Raw genomic sequence first — 12705 nt, 5'->3', positions numbered from 1 at the left:
GGATTGAGTGGTATTCCTTATCACATCGACACTTATCGAAGCATATGCTCTGACAATTCTCTCTCGTATATCGTGCAGATAGTAAATATTCGCCGAATACTGCGTATCCATCTAACGTGTCATTGACATGTAAACACCATTCGACGGTTTCGCAATACAACACTAATAGTAACGGTAAGAGTAGTATAGTAGAGTCAAGCGGATGTGAATGATGTATTGCTTCGAAGAACAAGTCGATATGCTTCTCATTTACGGAGAATGCCAACGAAATTCAGTGACAGCTAGAGACTTATTCGCTGAAAGATATCCTCAATGTATTCACCCTACAAGTCGTGCATTTAAATATGTGTATGATAAATTGAGAACAACTGGATATTTAACGCATCGGAAACATATCCGGCAAAGGAGGGTTACTAGCGAGGAAACGGAAATTGGTACTCTTGCCATTGTGGTTCGAGATCCTTGTGTTAGTTCGCGTCAAATCGCAAGGGAATCTAGCATGAGCCAGAATAGTGTTGTTCGTGCTCTGCATCGCCATAAATATCATCCTTACCATATCGTTCTTCACCAAGAATTCACTGGTACGGATTGCGTGCGTCGCATTGAATTCTGCCGATGGGCCCAACTTCAGATTCAGAGGGATGACACATTTATTGATATGATTTTATTTATTGACGAGGCTACATTCACGAACCGTGGAAATGTTAATTTTCATAACATGCATTATTGAGCAATTGAAAATCCATGTTGGTTGCGGTAAGTGGCTCACCAAAAACCGTTATTGGAAGAAATACCTTTAGGAACAAGGAATAGAAAGTGGTATCATAACAATGGGCGTCCGGCACATTTTTCGCTGATGGCTATAAATGAGTAGCAGAGACAATTCCCAAATCGTTGGATTGGACTCGGAGGAGATGTGTGGTGGCCGGCTAGTTCTCCAGACTTGAGCCTCTGGATTTTTTCTTGTGGGGATTCGAAATGACATTGTTTATAAAGACGTTCAACTACACCTGAAGATATGCGAGAGAGAATTGTCAGAGCATGTGCTTCGGTAAGTGTCGATGTGATAAGGAATACCACTCAATCCATGATAACATTGCAGCACTGCATTGAAACCAATGGTCATCAGTTCGAACACTTTCTGTAAATGGACGCTGACGTCACCTTTGTAACCTTCGTTGACCTTCAAAGACCATATTGTTTCACATCATTGGATTCGTGTCGATAGCCGCTATCAGAAAATAGGTACCAAACTATAGCATCCTATTTAAAAAAACAAAGTTGACCTTCATATCTCTGAAGCTACCCCACCTAGCAACAATAAACCAACGTCATATTATGGCCTTCTTTGTCCTATGCAACTTTTCTCCTAGAAACTTTTCAGCTCCTGTCATATTTTCGGAGTTATTCTTCGTGGCAATAGTTAGTGAATCACCCTGTATATTTATATTTGATGACGAACTACAGTTCCAAATATTGAAATTTAGATCTAAAATTCAGGTTCGGTCGTAGGTGTAGATGTAATACCTAAAGTGTTTTCGGTACTACATCTATACCTATTACAGTTAAGATGAATTTCAGGAATAAATTTGAATTCCGTATTACCTGACTTTTTAAGTTTATTTGAGAATTTGACTATGAATAGTTTTTGAGCTGCGAGTCTCACAATTAGGTAGTTTTATCAAATTTCAATAACTCTGAAGCTTAAAAGACTCGGTAGCAGTTGTTTATGAAAGGTGCGATTTTGAGGTAGGTATTTACTTAACTTCTACTTTATATAACAGAAAATTGAGCCCCACGAACAATGCTAGGTTTCCTGCTTTCCGAACTGAATTGTAACAGCCCACATAGCATACACAACCCAAAGGCCGCTCGTGTGATGGTAGACAATGTTTCCTTGCTGATCACTCGACAGAGTGGCACGCACAGGACGCACCAGAGCAGTTCGGTGGGTGTTCAAAACGGGTCGATGACGTGTCGGAATTGAACGGTCACAGATAAAAATGAATGGAGATGACAGCACTGCAGCAGAAAAATTCTGAAGCTTGTTGACGTTGACGTTAATCGGGACCTTCGCATGTTATGCGACAGTCCTGTTGTGTCTAGGAATCCCGCCTACTGGGTTCGCTAGACAAACAATCAAACAAGTTGTATTAATGAGTTTCATTACAAAGACAATTAGAGATACTTTACTTTGACAATTAACAAAAGTGCCAAAAGCAAAGAGCGGCATACGAAATAATCAGTCTTAGCAGTGCCTGCTGATCTCTAACTGACAAAAGTCTTTCCTGAACTGCTGCTGTCGCGTTGTCGTCCTGGAAAGGAGGTCGGTCAGCGTGCGATTGGCTGATCTCATCTCACAACCTTCTCTGCTTTGTCGTTGTCGGCGCCGGCGCTTGATTTTACCCCATAACAAGTTCATTTCAATTGCCTTCTCTCTCAGCACAGGACACTGGAATTGCATACAGCAGGACGACAGTTTAAACTCGTGTCTGGCCAACCAGATTCAGGTTTTCTCTAAATCGCTTAAGGCAAACGCCGAGATGGTTCCACCGAAAGGGCATGGCCGATTTCCTTCTCCGTCCTTCCCTTATCCAAGTTTGTGCTCCGTCTCTAATGACCTCACTGTTGACAGAACTTTCGACACTAATGTCCTCCTCCTCAGCATAGTTGATCAGGAAACGAGGCACTTTAAAAAAACATGGCACGCCTTGAATAAAGTGATAATTCAGTATTCAGCCTGAGGACTCGTGTTTCTGGATCATGTCTTAGGACTAAATATAAGAAACATTGTGCAAAATGTAGATGACATCCATACCAAACGTATAATTCTACAGATGAATTACGACTTAAAATAATCGAAAGTAAAACAAAGGTAACAGCAAATAATAAACCACGTCCCTCTAATGACATATCCAGTTCCTTCTTTCTCTTTGCGATTTGTCTACCACCTCCAATTGTATAATAGGTACTTAACGATGAATGGCTAATCAATTTAGTCTTCTCTGAAAGGATAAAATACAATTATCATCTTAATTCATCTGATACAGCGGCATACGTTATTTATTTTTATAGCTTATGAATAATAATAAGTGATAATCTACGTATTGATATATGAATTAATTTGAGACAGTAAATTTCAAAACATATCTGTCCTGTTTAATTCCACAGGTATATCTTGATTCTTGCCAAACCTGTGGATGACCTCTTTGCTGTGGCTTTAGTTACAGGAAGCTATGGACACGGTCCTCAGGTGCATGCTTACAGGTAATACAGTTTAATGCAGTCATTAAACACCTCCCTGTTCAGCAGCAGCATCTCATCAAATGAACACACTGCTAGACCGTTCCAGCATAAACATTTATCTGCATGAGTCGTGAAATGCAACTCCAACCTATCCCACTGCATCACCATTGCTTGCTGAAAAGTATTCATCTTCTTATGCTCCTTCATTGTCAGTGCTTTCGAAACCTCATGTAGGAAGCATGGACACAGTCCTCGGCTGCATACTTACGGATAACATAGTTATTAAATTCATCCAGCGCCACCTGGTGAGGGTATCATGAACTAGATCATAACGGATGTCACTACACACCAACAGCTCAACATGCACTGAATGTTTACTGGCAATTTCTGGGGTGTGGAAGGATGGGGAGCGGGTGGTAGAAAGTGGGGGTGGTTGTAACACTGGTGGCAGTATTGGCGATTAGGAAAGTCCATCTTAAAACTTCAAGGCAAACATACACAAGCATGATCAGAAAAAGGGGGGGGGGGGCAAAGGACGGCTGGAAGTTAGGAGGAAGAGAGGACTGTGGAGGACAATCCACCAGCAGAATAACACTCCAAGAACACATTTCCTACCAAACTAAGTAAATAAATAACTTACATCCTTCCCCTGCTGCAGCTCAGACTAAGGTTTTTCCTGCCAATTTACAAGTGGGTGGAGGGTGGTGGCTGGTGTCATAGGAGCGGCAGGAGGAGAGAAGGGAGTCAGTTAAGTGGAGGTAGCCCAATTGACCTACCTTCCACAAAAATAGTTCCCACCATTTGCACTGGATGGACAGGTGTGTGACACCACAGGGCTGGAGGAAACACAGCGCCATTTTGAATAAATTATTTATGCCAGAAATTGCGTTGTCTCACTACTTACATCCTCTTCCAAGACAAAGAGTGCGGCTTGTCTGTGGAGCACCACAGTCAACTCTACTAGCTGCAAACATGCTACTTTCTCTCAGCGAGTGTTAAAGTCAGATGAATATGGTACATAGGGCCATATCAGTCATACGAATATGGTACGTAGGGCCGTGTTTAGGGTGTGTGACACACGTGTGCAGTTATGTATTTACTATCGTCCCCACCCCTCCCCCGACCCTAAGGATCAGCATTGCTATTTATTTACAGACTATCAACAATTATGTGTAATAACTTCATTTCTAAATTTACTGAAGTTTTAAGTAATATATAGAACAAAGCAGATGTACAAGTTAAAAAATTAAAAATAAGAAAATAACTACTACATTCAATAGCCCATTTTACTGAAAATTACCATAGGAACACCAAACTTGGACACAACGTCTGGTAAAAATACAAAGAAAACCATTACAGATTAATACCCCATATCAAAATTATTTCACTTAATGTGAAATTTAGTCACTCCCAAATACGTGATACAATACCATTTAATTGACCTTTTCCAAAATATAGCGAACTTAAAGAAATGACTTCCTTCTCACTTATGTGTTTGCGAATTTATTTATCACTCTCTGAAAATCTGGACTGTCATGCCTAATCCTGTTGTTAGTATGCCAGGACTTATGATTTATTTATTTTGATTTTCTGTTGTCCATAGGCAGTTCTTAGTCCGTTCTAGAACAGGAAAGGACCTTTCAGCTGAACAGTTTGTTGCAGGTGTACAGCTGTAATTCTTGAGTGCTCGGTACACATTTCGACAGACATCACCAATTTTTATTTATTTATCTTTTTGAAACCATCATTCTATGAGAAATGGAAGAAAGGACATAATGTCACCAGCTTCTATCTTCATAGACAACTGATAGCTTTTAAAATGTATACATTCTTCACCAATATTGTTCTCTATGTCAGAACTATAGATGGCTCTAAGTTTCTCTGCAGCATCACAAATCTGAACAGCTTGTAATTCGTGATATTTGGAGAACTGAAAATCTTAAGTTATATTCTTTTTCGATATTAAATTTCTTCTGTAACTCATTCCGAAAAATTTGTACAGTCTTAGAACACAACATTTTCATTCTTCTCCAGATCTCAAAACAATCTGATAGTGCTTGTTCCTCAGGACATTTGCGTTCGCCTTGGGAGTCAGATGATTCATCCAAGAATTTCTTGCAGTTAACTTGATGTTTCCTTTCTTGATTCTCAGCAGCTGAAGGAGATGGATATGATTCCGAATTCCTGATCTTAAGTTTATTTTCAGCTGAATTCTCGTGAATTGAAAAAGATGTGTAAAGCTCACTGAAAACCATTGAAAAAGAGTCATACATTCCAACAGTGTTTTCATTGCTTCATTAAACTGTTGCAGAATACAATTCCACACTGATGTTATGAAAGCTACCTCAGTACTGCTACATTTTCTAAGAAGACCTACAGCTTCACGTTTACCACTATCGTTTTCTGAAATTATTCTTAATGCAGAAAACACAAGTTTCCACTCTGCATTCAAACTCCTACAAGCATACTCAAGTGCACACCATCGTCCACAATGACTTGAGTGCCATACTTGCAGAATCACAAAATGTTTCCAAGATGTTCCATCTGCCTGTAGAATCTGCAAAGAAACTGTACAAACCTTGAATTAACTCAAAAAACCGTATTGCAGCTGTGCAACGTTGTGCAACCTTGAGCCAACTAGTTTCAGCGAGTGATCCGAACACGGAATGAGAAAAATTAAAGAGTTTCGCTCTTCAGTCTCGCTTCAAGCTTGAATATGCACCAGACATTACTGCGTTATCGTATGACTGAAAGCTAAAATTTTCAAATTTCGGTCCATGTTCTTCTCAAGAATTAAAACTGCCCCAGAAAGCTTCTCTCCGGTGTGACCTGCATTTTCTATGAAATACAGGAATCTTCCAGTTGAGAGCTCGTACTCATTTACGTATCTAATTATTACACTTAAGCAGACTTTATGGGATATATCTGGTGTAAGACAGAAAAATATTTACAAGAAATAACTTCATTACATATTTTTTGGGTTATTGACCTCCCCATAAGTCGTATTATATCTTCATAAGTTGCTGGTGACACTTATGAAGTAAATCCTTTTCCAGGGCTAACAAGCCTTGCTATATGATCAGCGAAAAAGAACCATACTTCGCAATTAATTCCTGGCACATCATGAGATTTCCATTTTTCATAGAACCAAATACCTCTTTGTCTCCACGAAATGCTAAACCTTTAAGATACTAGCTTCTTATCTAAAGAAGCAACTCATTTTAGCACATTCTCATGCTGAATGGACAACTGTTTGTCATGTTCTATTCATCTTGTTTCCTCCGTTTTTCAATTTTATCAGGCAGTCTTTGTGGGACGTAAAATTTCCATGTTCAGCTATTCGTATTTCAGCATGGCTCCAATCACTGAAACCAGATGTTGCCAATGGCGATTCACCACCAAATAATTTACAACGTGTACCGAAGAACGATACTTTGCTTGGAAAATATACAGGATATTCACGGTTGATAATTTTTTCATTCATCAAAACCCTCTGAAACAATTTTTTGTTGCAGGATCGCTGAGATTCTTCGACGTTTCACTGTGAGGATAAAAAAATAAGCATTTTTGTTTTGATTAACACCGTTTTAAACAAATATTCTAGCGTCTGGTCATTGTTTTCCCAGTAAAATGTGTCAATACTGAAAACCGGGAAATTCTCTGCTTTAGGTTGTGAGAATTCTTGCATTCCTTCCGGTGCTCCGAAAGTTAGAGCTTCTGCATTCTGTTTGCCCTTTAGAACTCTAATTTCGCCTACAGTTACAGAGCTACACTCTTCATTGTCACTGTCTTGAACTGCAGCTTCACCTAAAAGTTCATAGGCACGCGGATCACTTTCACTTTTACAACTGAAATATGATTCCAGTCGCGGATTTTATGTAAATGTTTACTATCCCTCTGTCTTTTTACTTCATCTTTATTTCGATACGCAGCATCGTTTAATCTAGATCGTCTGTGCTTACCACTATCTTAAACTGAAGAAACAAATCTGCGATGTAGAGTGTTAAAACTGAACATACAGTAGACTCCCGACTATCCGGTCTAATGTGGCGGAAGTTCAAGCTGGATAACAAAAAAACCGGAATGGCCGGAGTTTTATGAATTCTCTCTTTCGACTCCAGCAGTACCATTAAAAACTCCCTATTCTTACCAAGACCCAATTTTATTATCATTTTCTGAATTCTGTAATCATTACATTTTTTTCGTTCATTATCCATTTTGGGCTCTTTAACTGAAACAAAAATGAGCGCAAAAAACAACAATTTAACAACTCCCGCACTTGGGATGTCTGATATGCAGCTGAAGAAACAAAAAACACAGGTTTATCAGGAAAGCTGCTCTCTGCGTGTGTTCATTATTGTTTGTGAGCTCTTCTAAGTTTGGTTTTTGGAGAGCGGCTCCCGAAATTTATTCAGTGTTATAATTGTGACCCCAGATGTGTTAGAAGCATAAGAGGTGAATAAAACATTTTGAAAGACCAGACAGCATTGTAGCCGGCGCCTGATTGCTAAAGATTTGGAAAAGTACAGTATGCCCATTAAATATTATAATATTACGGAGAAGTATTATTGCGATATTAATTTAGTAGCACGGATAGTCCAAAGGGTGGATAGTCACGAGCTGGATAGTCGGGAGTCCACTGTACACCGAGCGAGGTGGAGCAGCAGTTAGCACTCTGGACTCGAAATCGGGTGGACGACTGTTCAAAACCTACGTCTGGCCATCCTGATTTAGGTTTTCCGTGATTTCCCTAAATTGATCCAGGCAAATGTCGAGATGGTTCCATTGAAAGGGCACAGCCCAATTCGTTCTCCATCCTTCTCTAATCCATTGGGACCGATGACCTCGTTGTATGGTCCCCTCCTCCGAATCAACCAACTACTGTACTTTGATTATATCAAATACAACAGAAAGAACTTCACTATGACCAGTTAGTACTCGAATGAATTAGCTTAGTTTTAAGTTTAGAGGCAGGACAGTCTTGTATTGGCGCTCCGTCAAATGTGTCAGCAGGGTATCACGTTGTTTTACTCACAGTACTCGCTACCTATCGTTACGCGGTCTGCAGTCAGCTGTGTGGTTCGAGTCCTGTTGTAGGCTACTTTACTTTTCGTTGTGTTTCTGTGCCTTATTATACACTACTGTCAACCCTGGGTACGTATTATGGTGTTTTACCGTCTTCCAAACACGAATTCACTTATGCGTTTAGTGTTTTGCGCTGTTTGTACTTAAAATGGTGTAATACATTTACATTTTCTCTCTTCCAGTACTTGTTACCAATGGAAGCCTACAACTCGACAAGTGAAAAGGCAGATATGATATTCTGCTACGGTTTAGCAAATTGACTTAGCCTGAGAGCCCGTTTCCTCTACTTCTTGAACAATTTCTGTGCCCATTTATCTACAGGACGTTCAGGCCATAAGGCCACAGGATCATCATTTCAGACGGCGGTTCTGTCAGTGGCTGTTGGAGAAGTGTATAGCAGATCCACTTTTCACATTCAAGATTTTATTTACCAATGAGGCAGGGGAGGCAGGGTTCCCAAGACATGATGTGAATTTTCATAGCATGTATAGGTACATGAAAATCCCAAGCAATTCAGGAAACAGGGCATCAACACCGCTCTCAATCAACGAGTGGGTACGCGTACTTGGTGATACATTAATAGGGAGATACGTCCCACCACAAAGGTTAACTTTCTCATTGATGTGTTGCCTACCTTGCTGGAGGCTGTGCCATTGCAGCAAAGAATACATATGTAGTTCATGCATGATGGCGCCCCAGCACACTTTCGTCATAGTGTACGCGAAGATCTGACCCCAGACGTATCAGGACTGCTGGATTGGTCGAGAAGGAGGGTGGCGTGGTGGAGGGGGGGGGGGGGAAGAGGGGAAGCACACCTGGGCCTGCTCGTTCCCAAGCCTCAACCCCCTACACTTACGGTTATGAGGACACTTGCAGGATTTGGTCTACATCACGCCAGTCGACCACATGCGGACAGCACACGGTCGCGTCTTCAATGTGTGCCAGTAAGTACAACACCACCCGGGTATACTTCAAAGGATACGTCATTCCTTACGTAGAAGGGCTGAGGAGTCCATTGTCATGAATGGACACCACATTGAACACCTCCTGCACACACGTGTTTATCACATAAAGTATGCATTTCTGTACCCATGTTTACTGGAATTATCTAAGGAAGTATGCATTTTCAGATCTATTTTTATTGGAATTAGTTTTCTTGCTTCGATAAGTACTTCCACCTCTAAAAGTACTCGACACTTTCTTCTGAACACCCTGTATATATGCAAGCAAAATTTAATTTTTTATGTTCCTGCCGCCATAATGGCACACTTGCCTGCAGTTAACTTTATAGAAAATCACAAGCTACTAGCTGCAGGCAATGGCGGTGTAGCGCGGGCAATTCCTGTTTGACAGGGATGATGTCATAGCAGCCTTAATGCACCCATACGTGGGAGATGTTATACATGTGGACTAGCAGCAGTAGTAAAATACGAGTTTAATGAAAGATACAAATATTTGTCAATACTTTGCCAATAAATTATTGAATGGCTGAATTCTGGTACAATGCACACAAAAAAAACTGAAGTAAACTCCGTCCGAACAGGCCTTGGAAGTCCCAACGGTTCCGACCGGTCACCCTGTCATCCTCAGCCCACAGGCGTCACTGCAGATATTGGGGGCGCGTGGTCAGCACACCGCTCTCCTGGTCGTATGTCAGTTTACGAGGCCAGAGCCGCTACGTCTCAATCAAGTAGCTCATCAGTTTGCCTGACAAGGGCTAAGTGCACCCCGCTTATCAACAGCACTTGGCAGACCGAATGGCCATGCATCCAAGTGCTAGCCCAGAACGACAGCTGTGTTACCACTGACACCAAAACTACACTTAAATTATTTTTTTCCAGTGCAAAGTTTTACCGCCCCAGTATTTTGTCGCCCTGTGCACCTGCTCACGTTCCACCTGCCTAAATACGGCACCCTCAATCACTACCTGTGAAAAATCCACTTAGAAAAATTTTATAAATGACAGTGCTGGAAAACCTCTACGTTATTTGATTTTAAGACATCTACGCAGAACTGAACGTACTCAGACATTTCTCTCTTCACTTATTCTGATCAACACGAAACAAACACACAATATTTATAGCGCAATGCAATCTGACCTTCAACAATCCCTACAAAAGAATGGCCCTGACTAACAATAACCTATAACTTTCATGAATCACTTACCTCACAAAAATCTTCGTTACTCGAACTACTTTAATACAGTGAGCGCCAATACTGCCAGCTAAATAAAGGATTCTAACTACTGAGGGCACTAACTAGTGATAGGCATAGTTAGCAAATGAAAGATTTTGATAGAGAGCAAACAATGTATTTACCTTAATAATATTCAAAAGTCCTCATATATATATCAGTTCATGATATCCAATATTACAAATTTACTCTTTCTGGTGGACACACGTCCAGATCGTCCTCTCTCAAAATTCAGCCATCTCTCGCCCCACATCCACCACTGCTGGTGGCTCACCTCCAACTGCACTACGCTACACGCTTTTCTCGTCCAACTGCCCAACACTACCATAGCGAATATTCCAACAATACCAACCAGCCACAGACTGCACACAGCACAGCCAGTGATTTTCATACAGAGTGCTACGTGACGTTACCAACATAAAAACCTAAACAGCCTACTTAGATAGCCCCCATGCTCCCCACAAAAAATTTTACAAATTCTTTTGGGCACTGGCTAATACATATTTGTTAAAAAAATTTATATTGACGCTAACAAATATATCAAATGCAAACACTTATCGATACAATGTTGGTCAAAAGCTAAAATTTTCTCACAGTCCATAAAAACATTCCTGATCATTCACACAGCATTAATTGCAGTTTTTTTTCCCTCAAAGTCTGAGCAGTAAAAGAAGATGGACACGTAAGTATTGGATTTACATGCAGTCTTGAAGAAGTAGTGTTATCCTTCCAACGGAAAGACAATGCTGACTCTTGGCATGCAGAATGGTAATGGGCCACAACAGAGCAAACCCACAGCAGAGTCACACAAAGTTTTGAAGAATATTGGTAGGTAGGTCATCACAGAGCAGACCCACGGTAGTCCTGGTAGAGAGTATGGTATTGGTGGGCCATCAAAGGTGCAGACACACTATAGTTCTTGTAGAGACGGCCAGCAGCCATCTGTTGCGACTGTGCAGGTGCACAATCACCATCAAAGAGTTTTGCGGACAATATAGCAAGTCCATAAACTACCACTTGTACACTCACAAAGCTTTTGGAATTGTCCTTAGAACCAGCAATGCTGTTAACCAGTCCCTTGCTGAATAATTAACACACATGCAAACAGTAACAGTCCCAACTTCTCATATATTGTGCACATACTATGACCAACAGAGACGTGTGCATTGAAATGAAACTTAATTTGAAGAACTGGTGTCTATACAAATATAAAATTACAACATAAAAATACAATTACAAAGGCACAAAATACATAATTAAATAACATAATAATACAGATAACGTTTGTAGTAATACAGGCTTTACAAAAGAATAGAAATAAACATATACATCAGTGTTACAGGAATTATAACATAAGTAAATAAATAAAAAAATGAGAATAGTTTTCAAAACACTAATTTCACACATGAGCATTGAAACAGAACAGAATTAATAATGTCTAAGCATCTTTACAAAGTAAATAATATAGTATTAGAAAAATTCTACAACATAACTCATATCAGACAGGAAGAACAAAAATACACAAGGGTTCACAAACACATAGCAGAATAACACACAAGGAAAGGACATCTCCCTGAGTTCATCATTATTCCCAAAAAGTCCTATCTATACCTGTTGTCCCTAAACCCTACTGTTTGGTTCATATCCTCTTTTAAAATAATTATTTCTCATTGTACAATACTCATTTAGGCCCAAGTCTTTTTCATATAACTTCTCAATGCATTTCTTCCATTTCATCGCAACTCATTCTCTTATATAGCCTACCCCATCTTAGGCTAACTTAAATCTACTGAGCTCAGATATATATACTAAGGGATGAGGCAATGCAGCAACACATAACAAACAGCAATGACAAAAAATGCAGATTGGCAAAGCGAGCAGCAGCATATCTAAATTAGCAAAGCAAATGCAACATTGCAACTAATATGAGCCAACGTGCAGCAACAAGAAACATAAATCAGTAATAAAACTGGCTTAACAAAGCAATACAAAGTGAAGTTCAGTAGCACTATGCCTGGCAAACAGCAGCATCAAATGGAGTAACTTATACCTAAATATGACAGAGCTCAAGCAGAAAAAATAGTACACTAAAGACAATATTGCAGATAAGGGAAATGTCTATTTACATCTTCATGTCTATGTCATTAAAGTGGTGCACCACAGCAACTTATTCTACAAAAG

This window comes from Schistocerca nitens, chromosome 3, assembly GCF_023898315.1.
Source record: "Schistocerca nitens isolate TAMUIC-IGC-003100 chromosome 3, iqSchNite1.1, whole genome shotgun sequence".
Taxonomy (NCBI): Eukaryota; Metazoa; Arthropoda; class Insecta; order Orthoptera; family Acrididae; genus Schistocerca; species Schistocerca nitens.
This window is presented reverse-complemented; position numbering follows the sequence as displayed.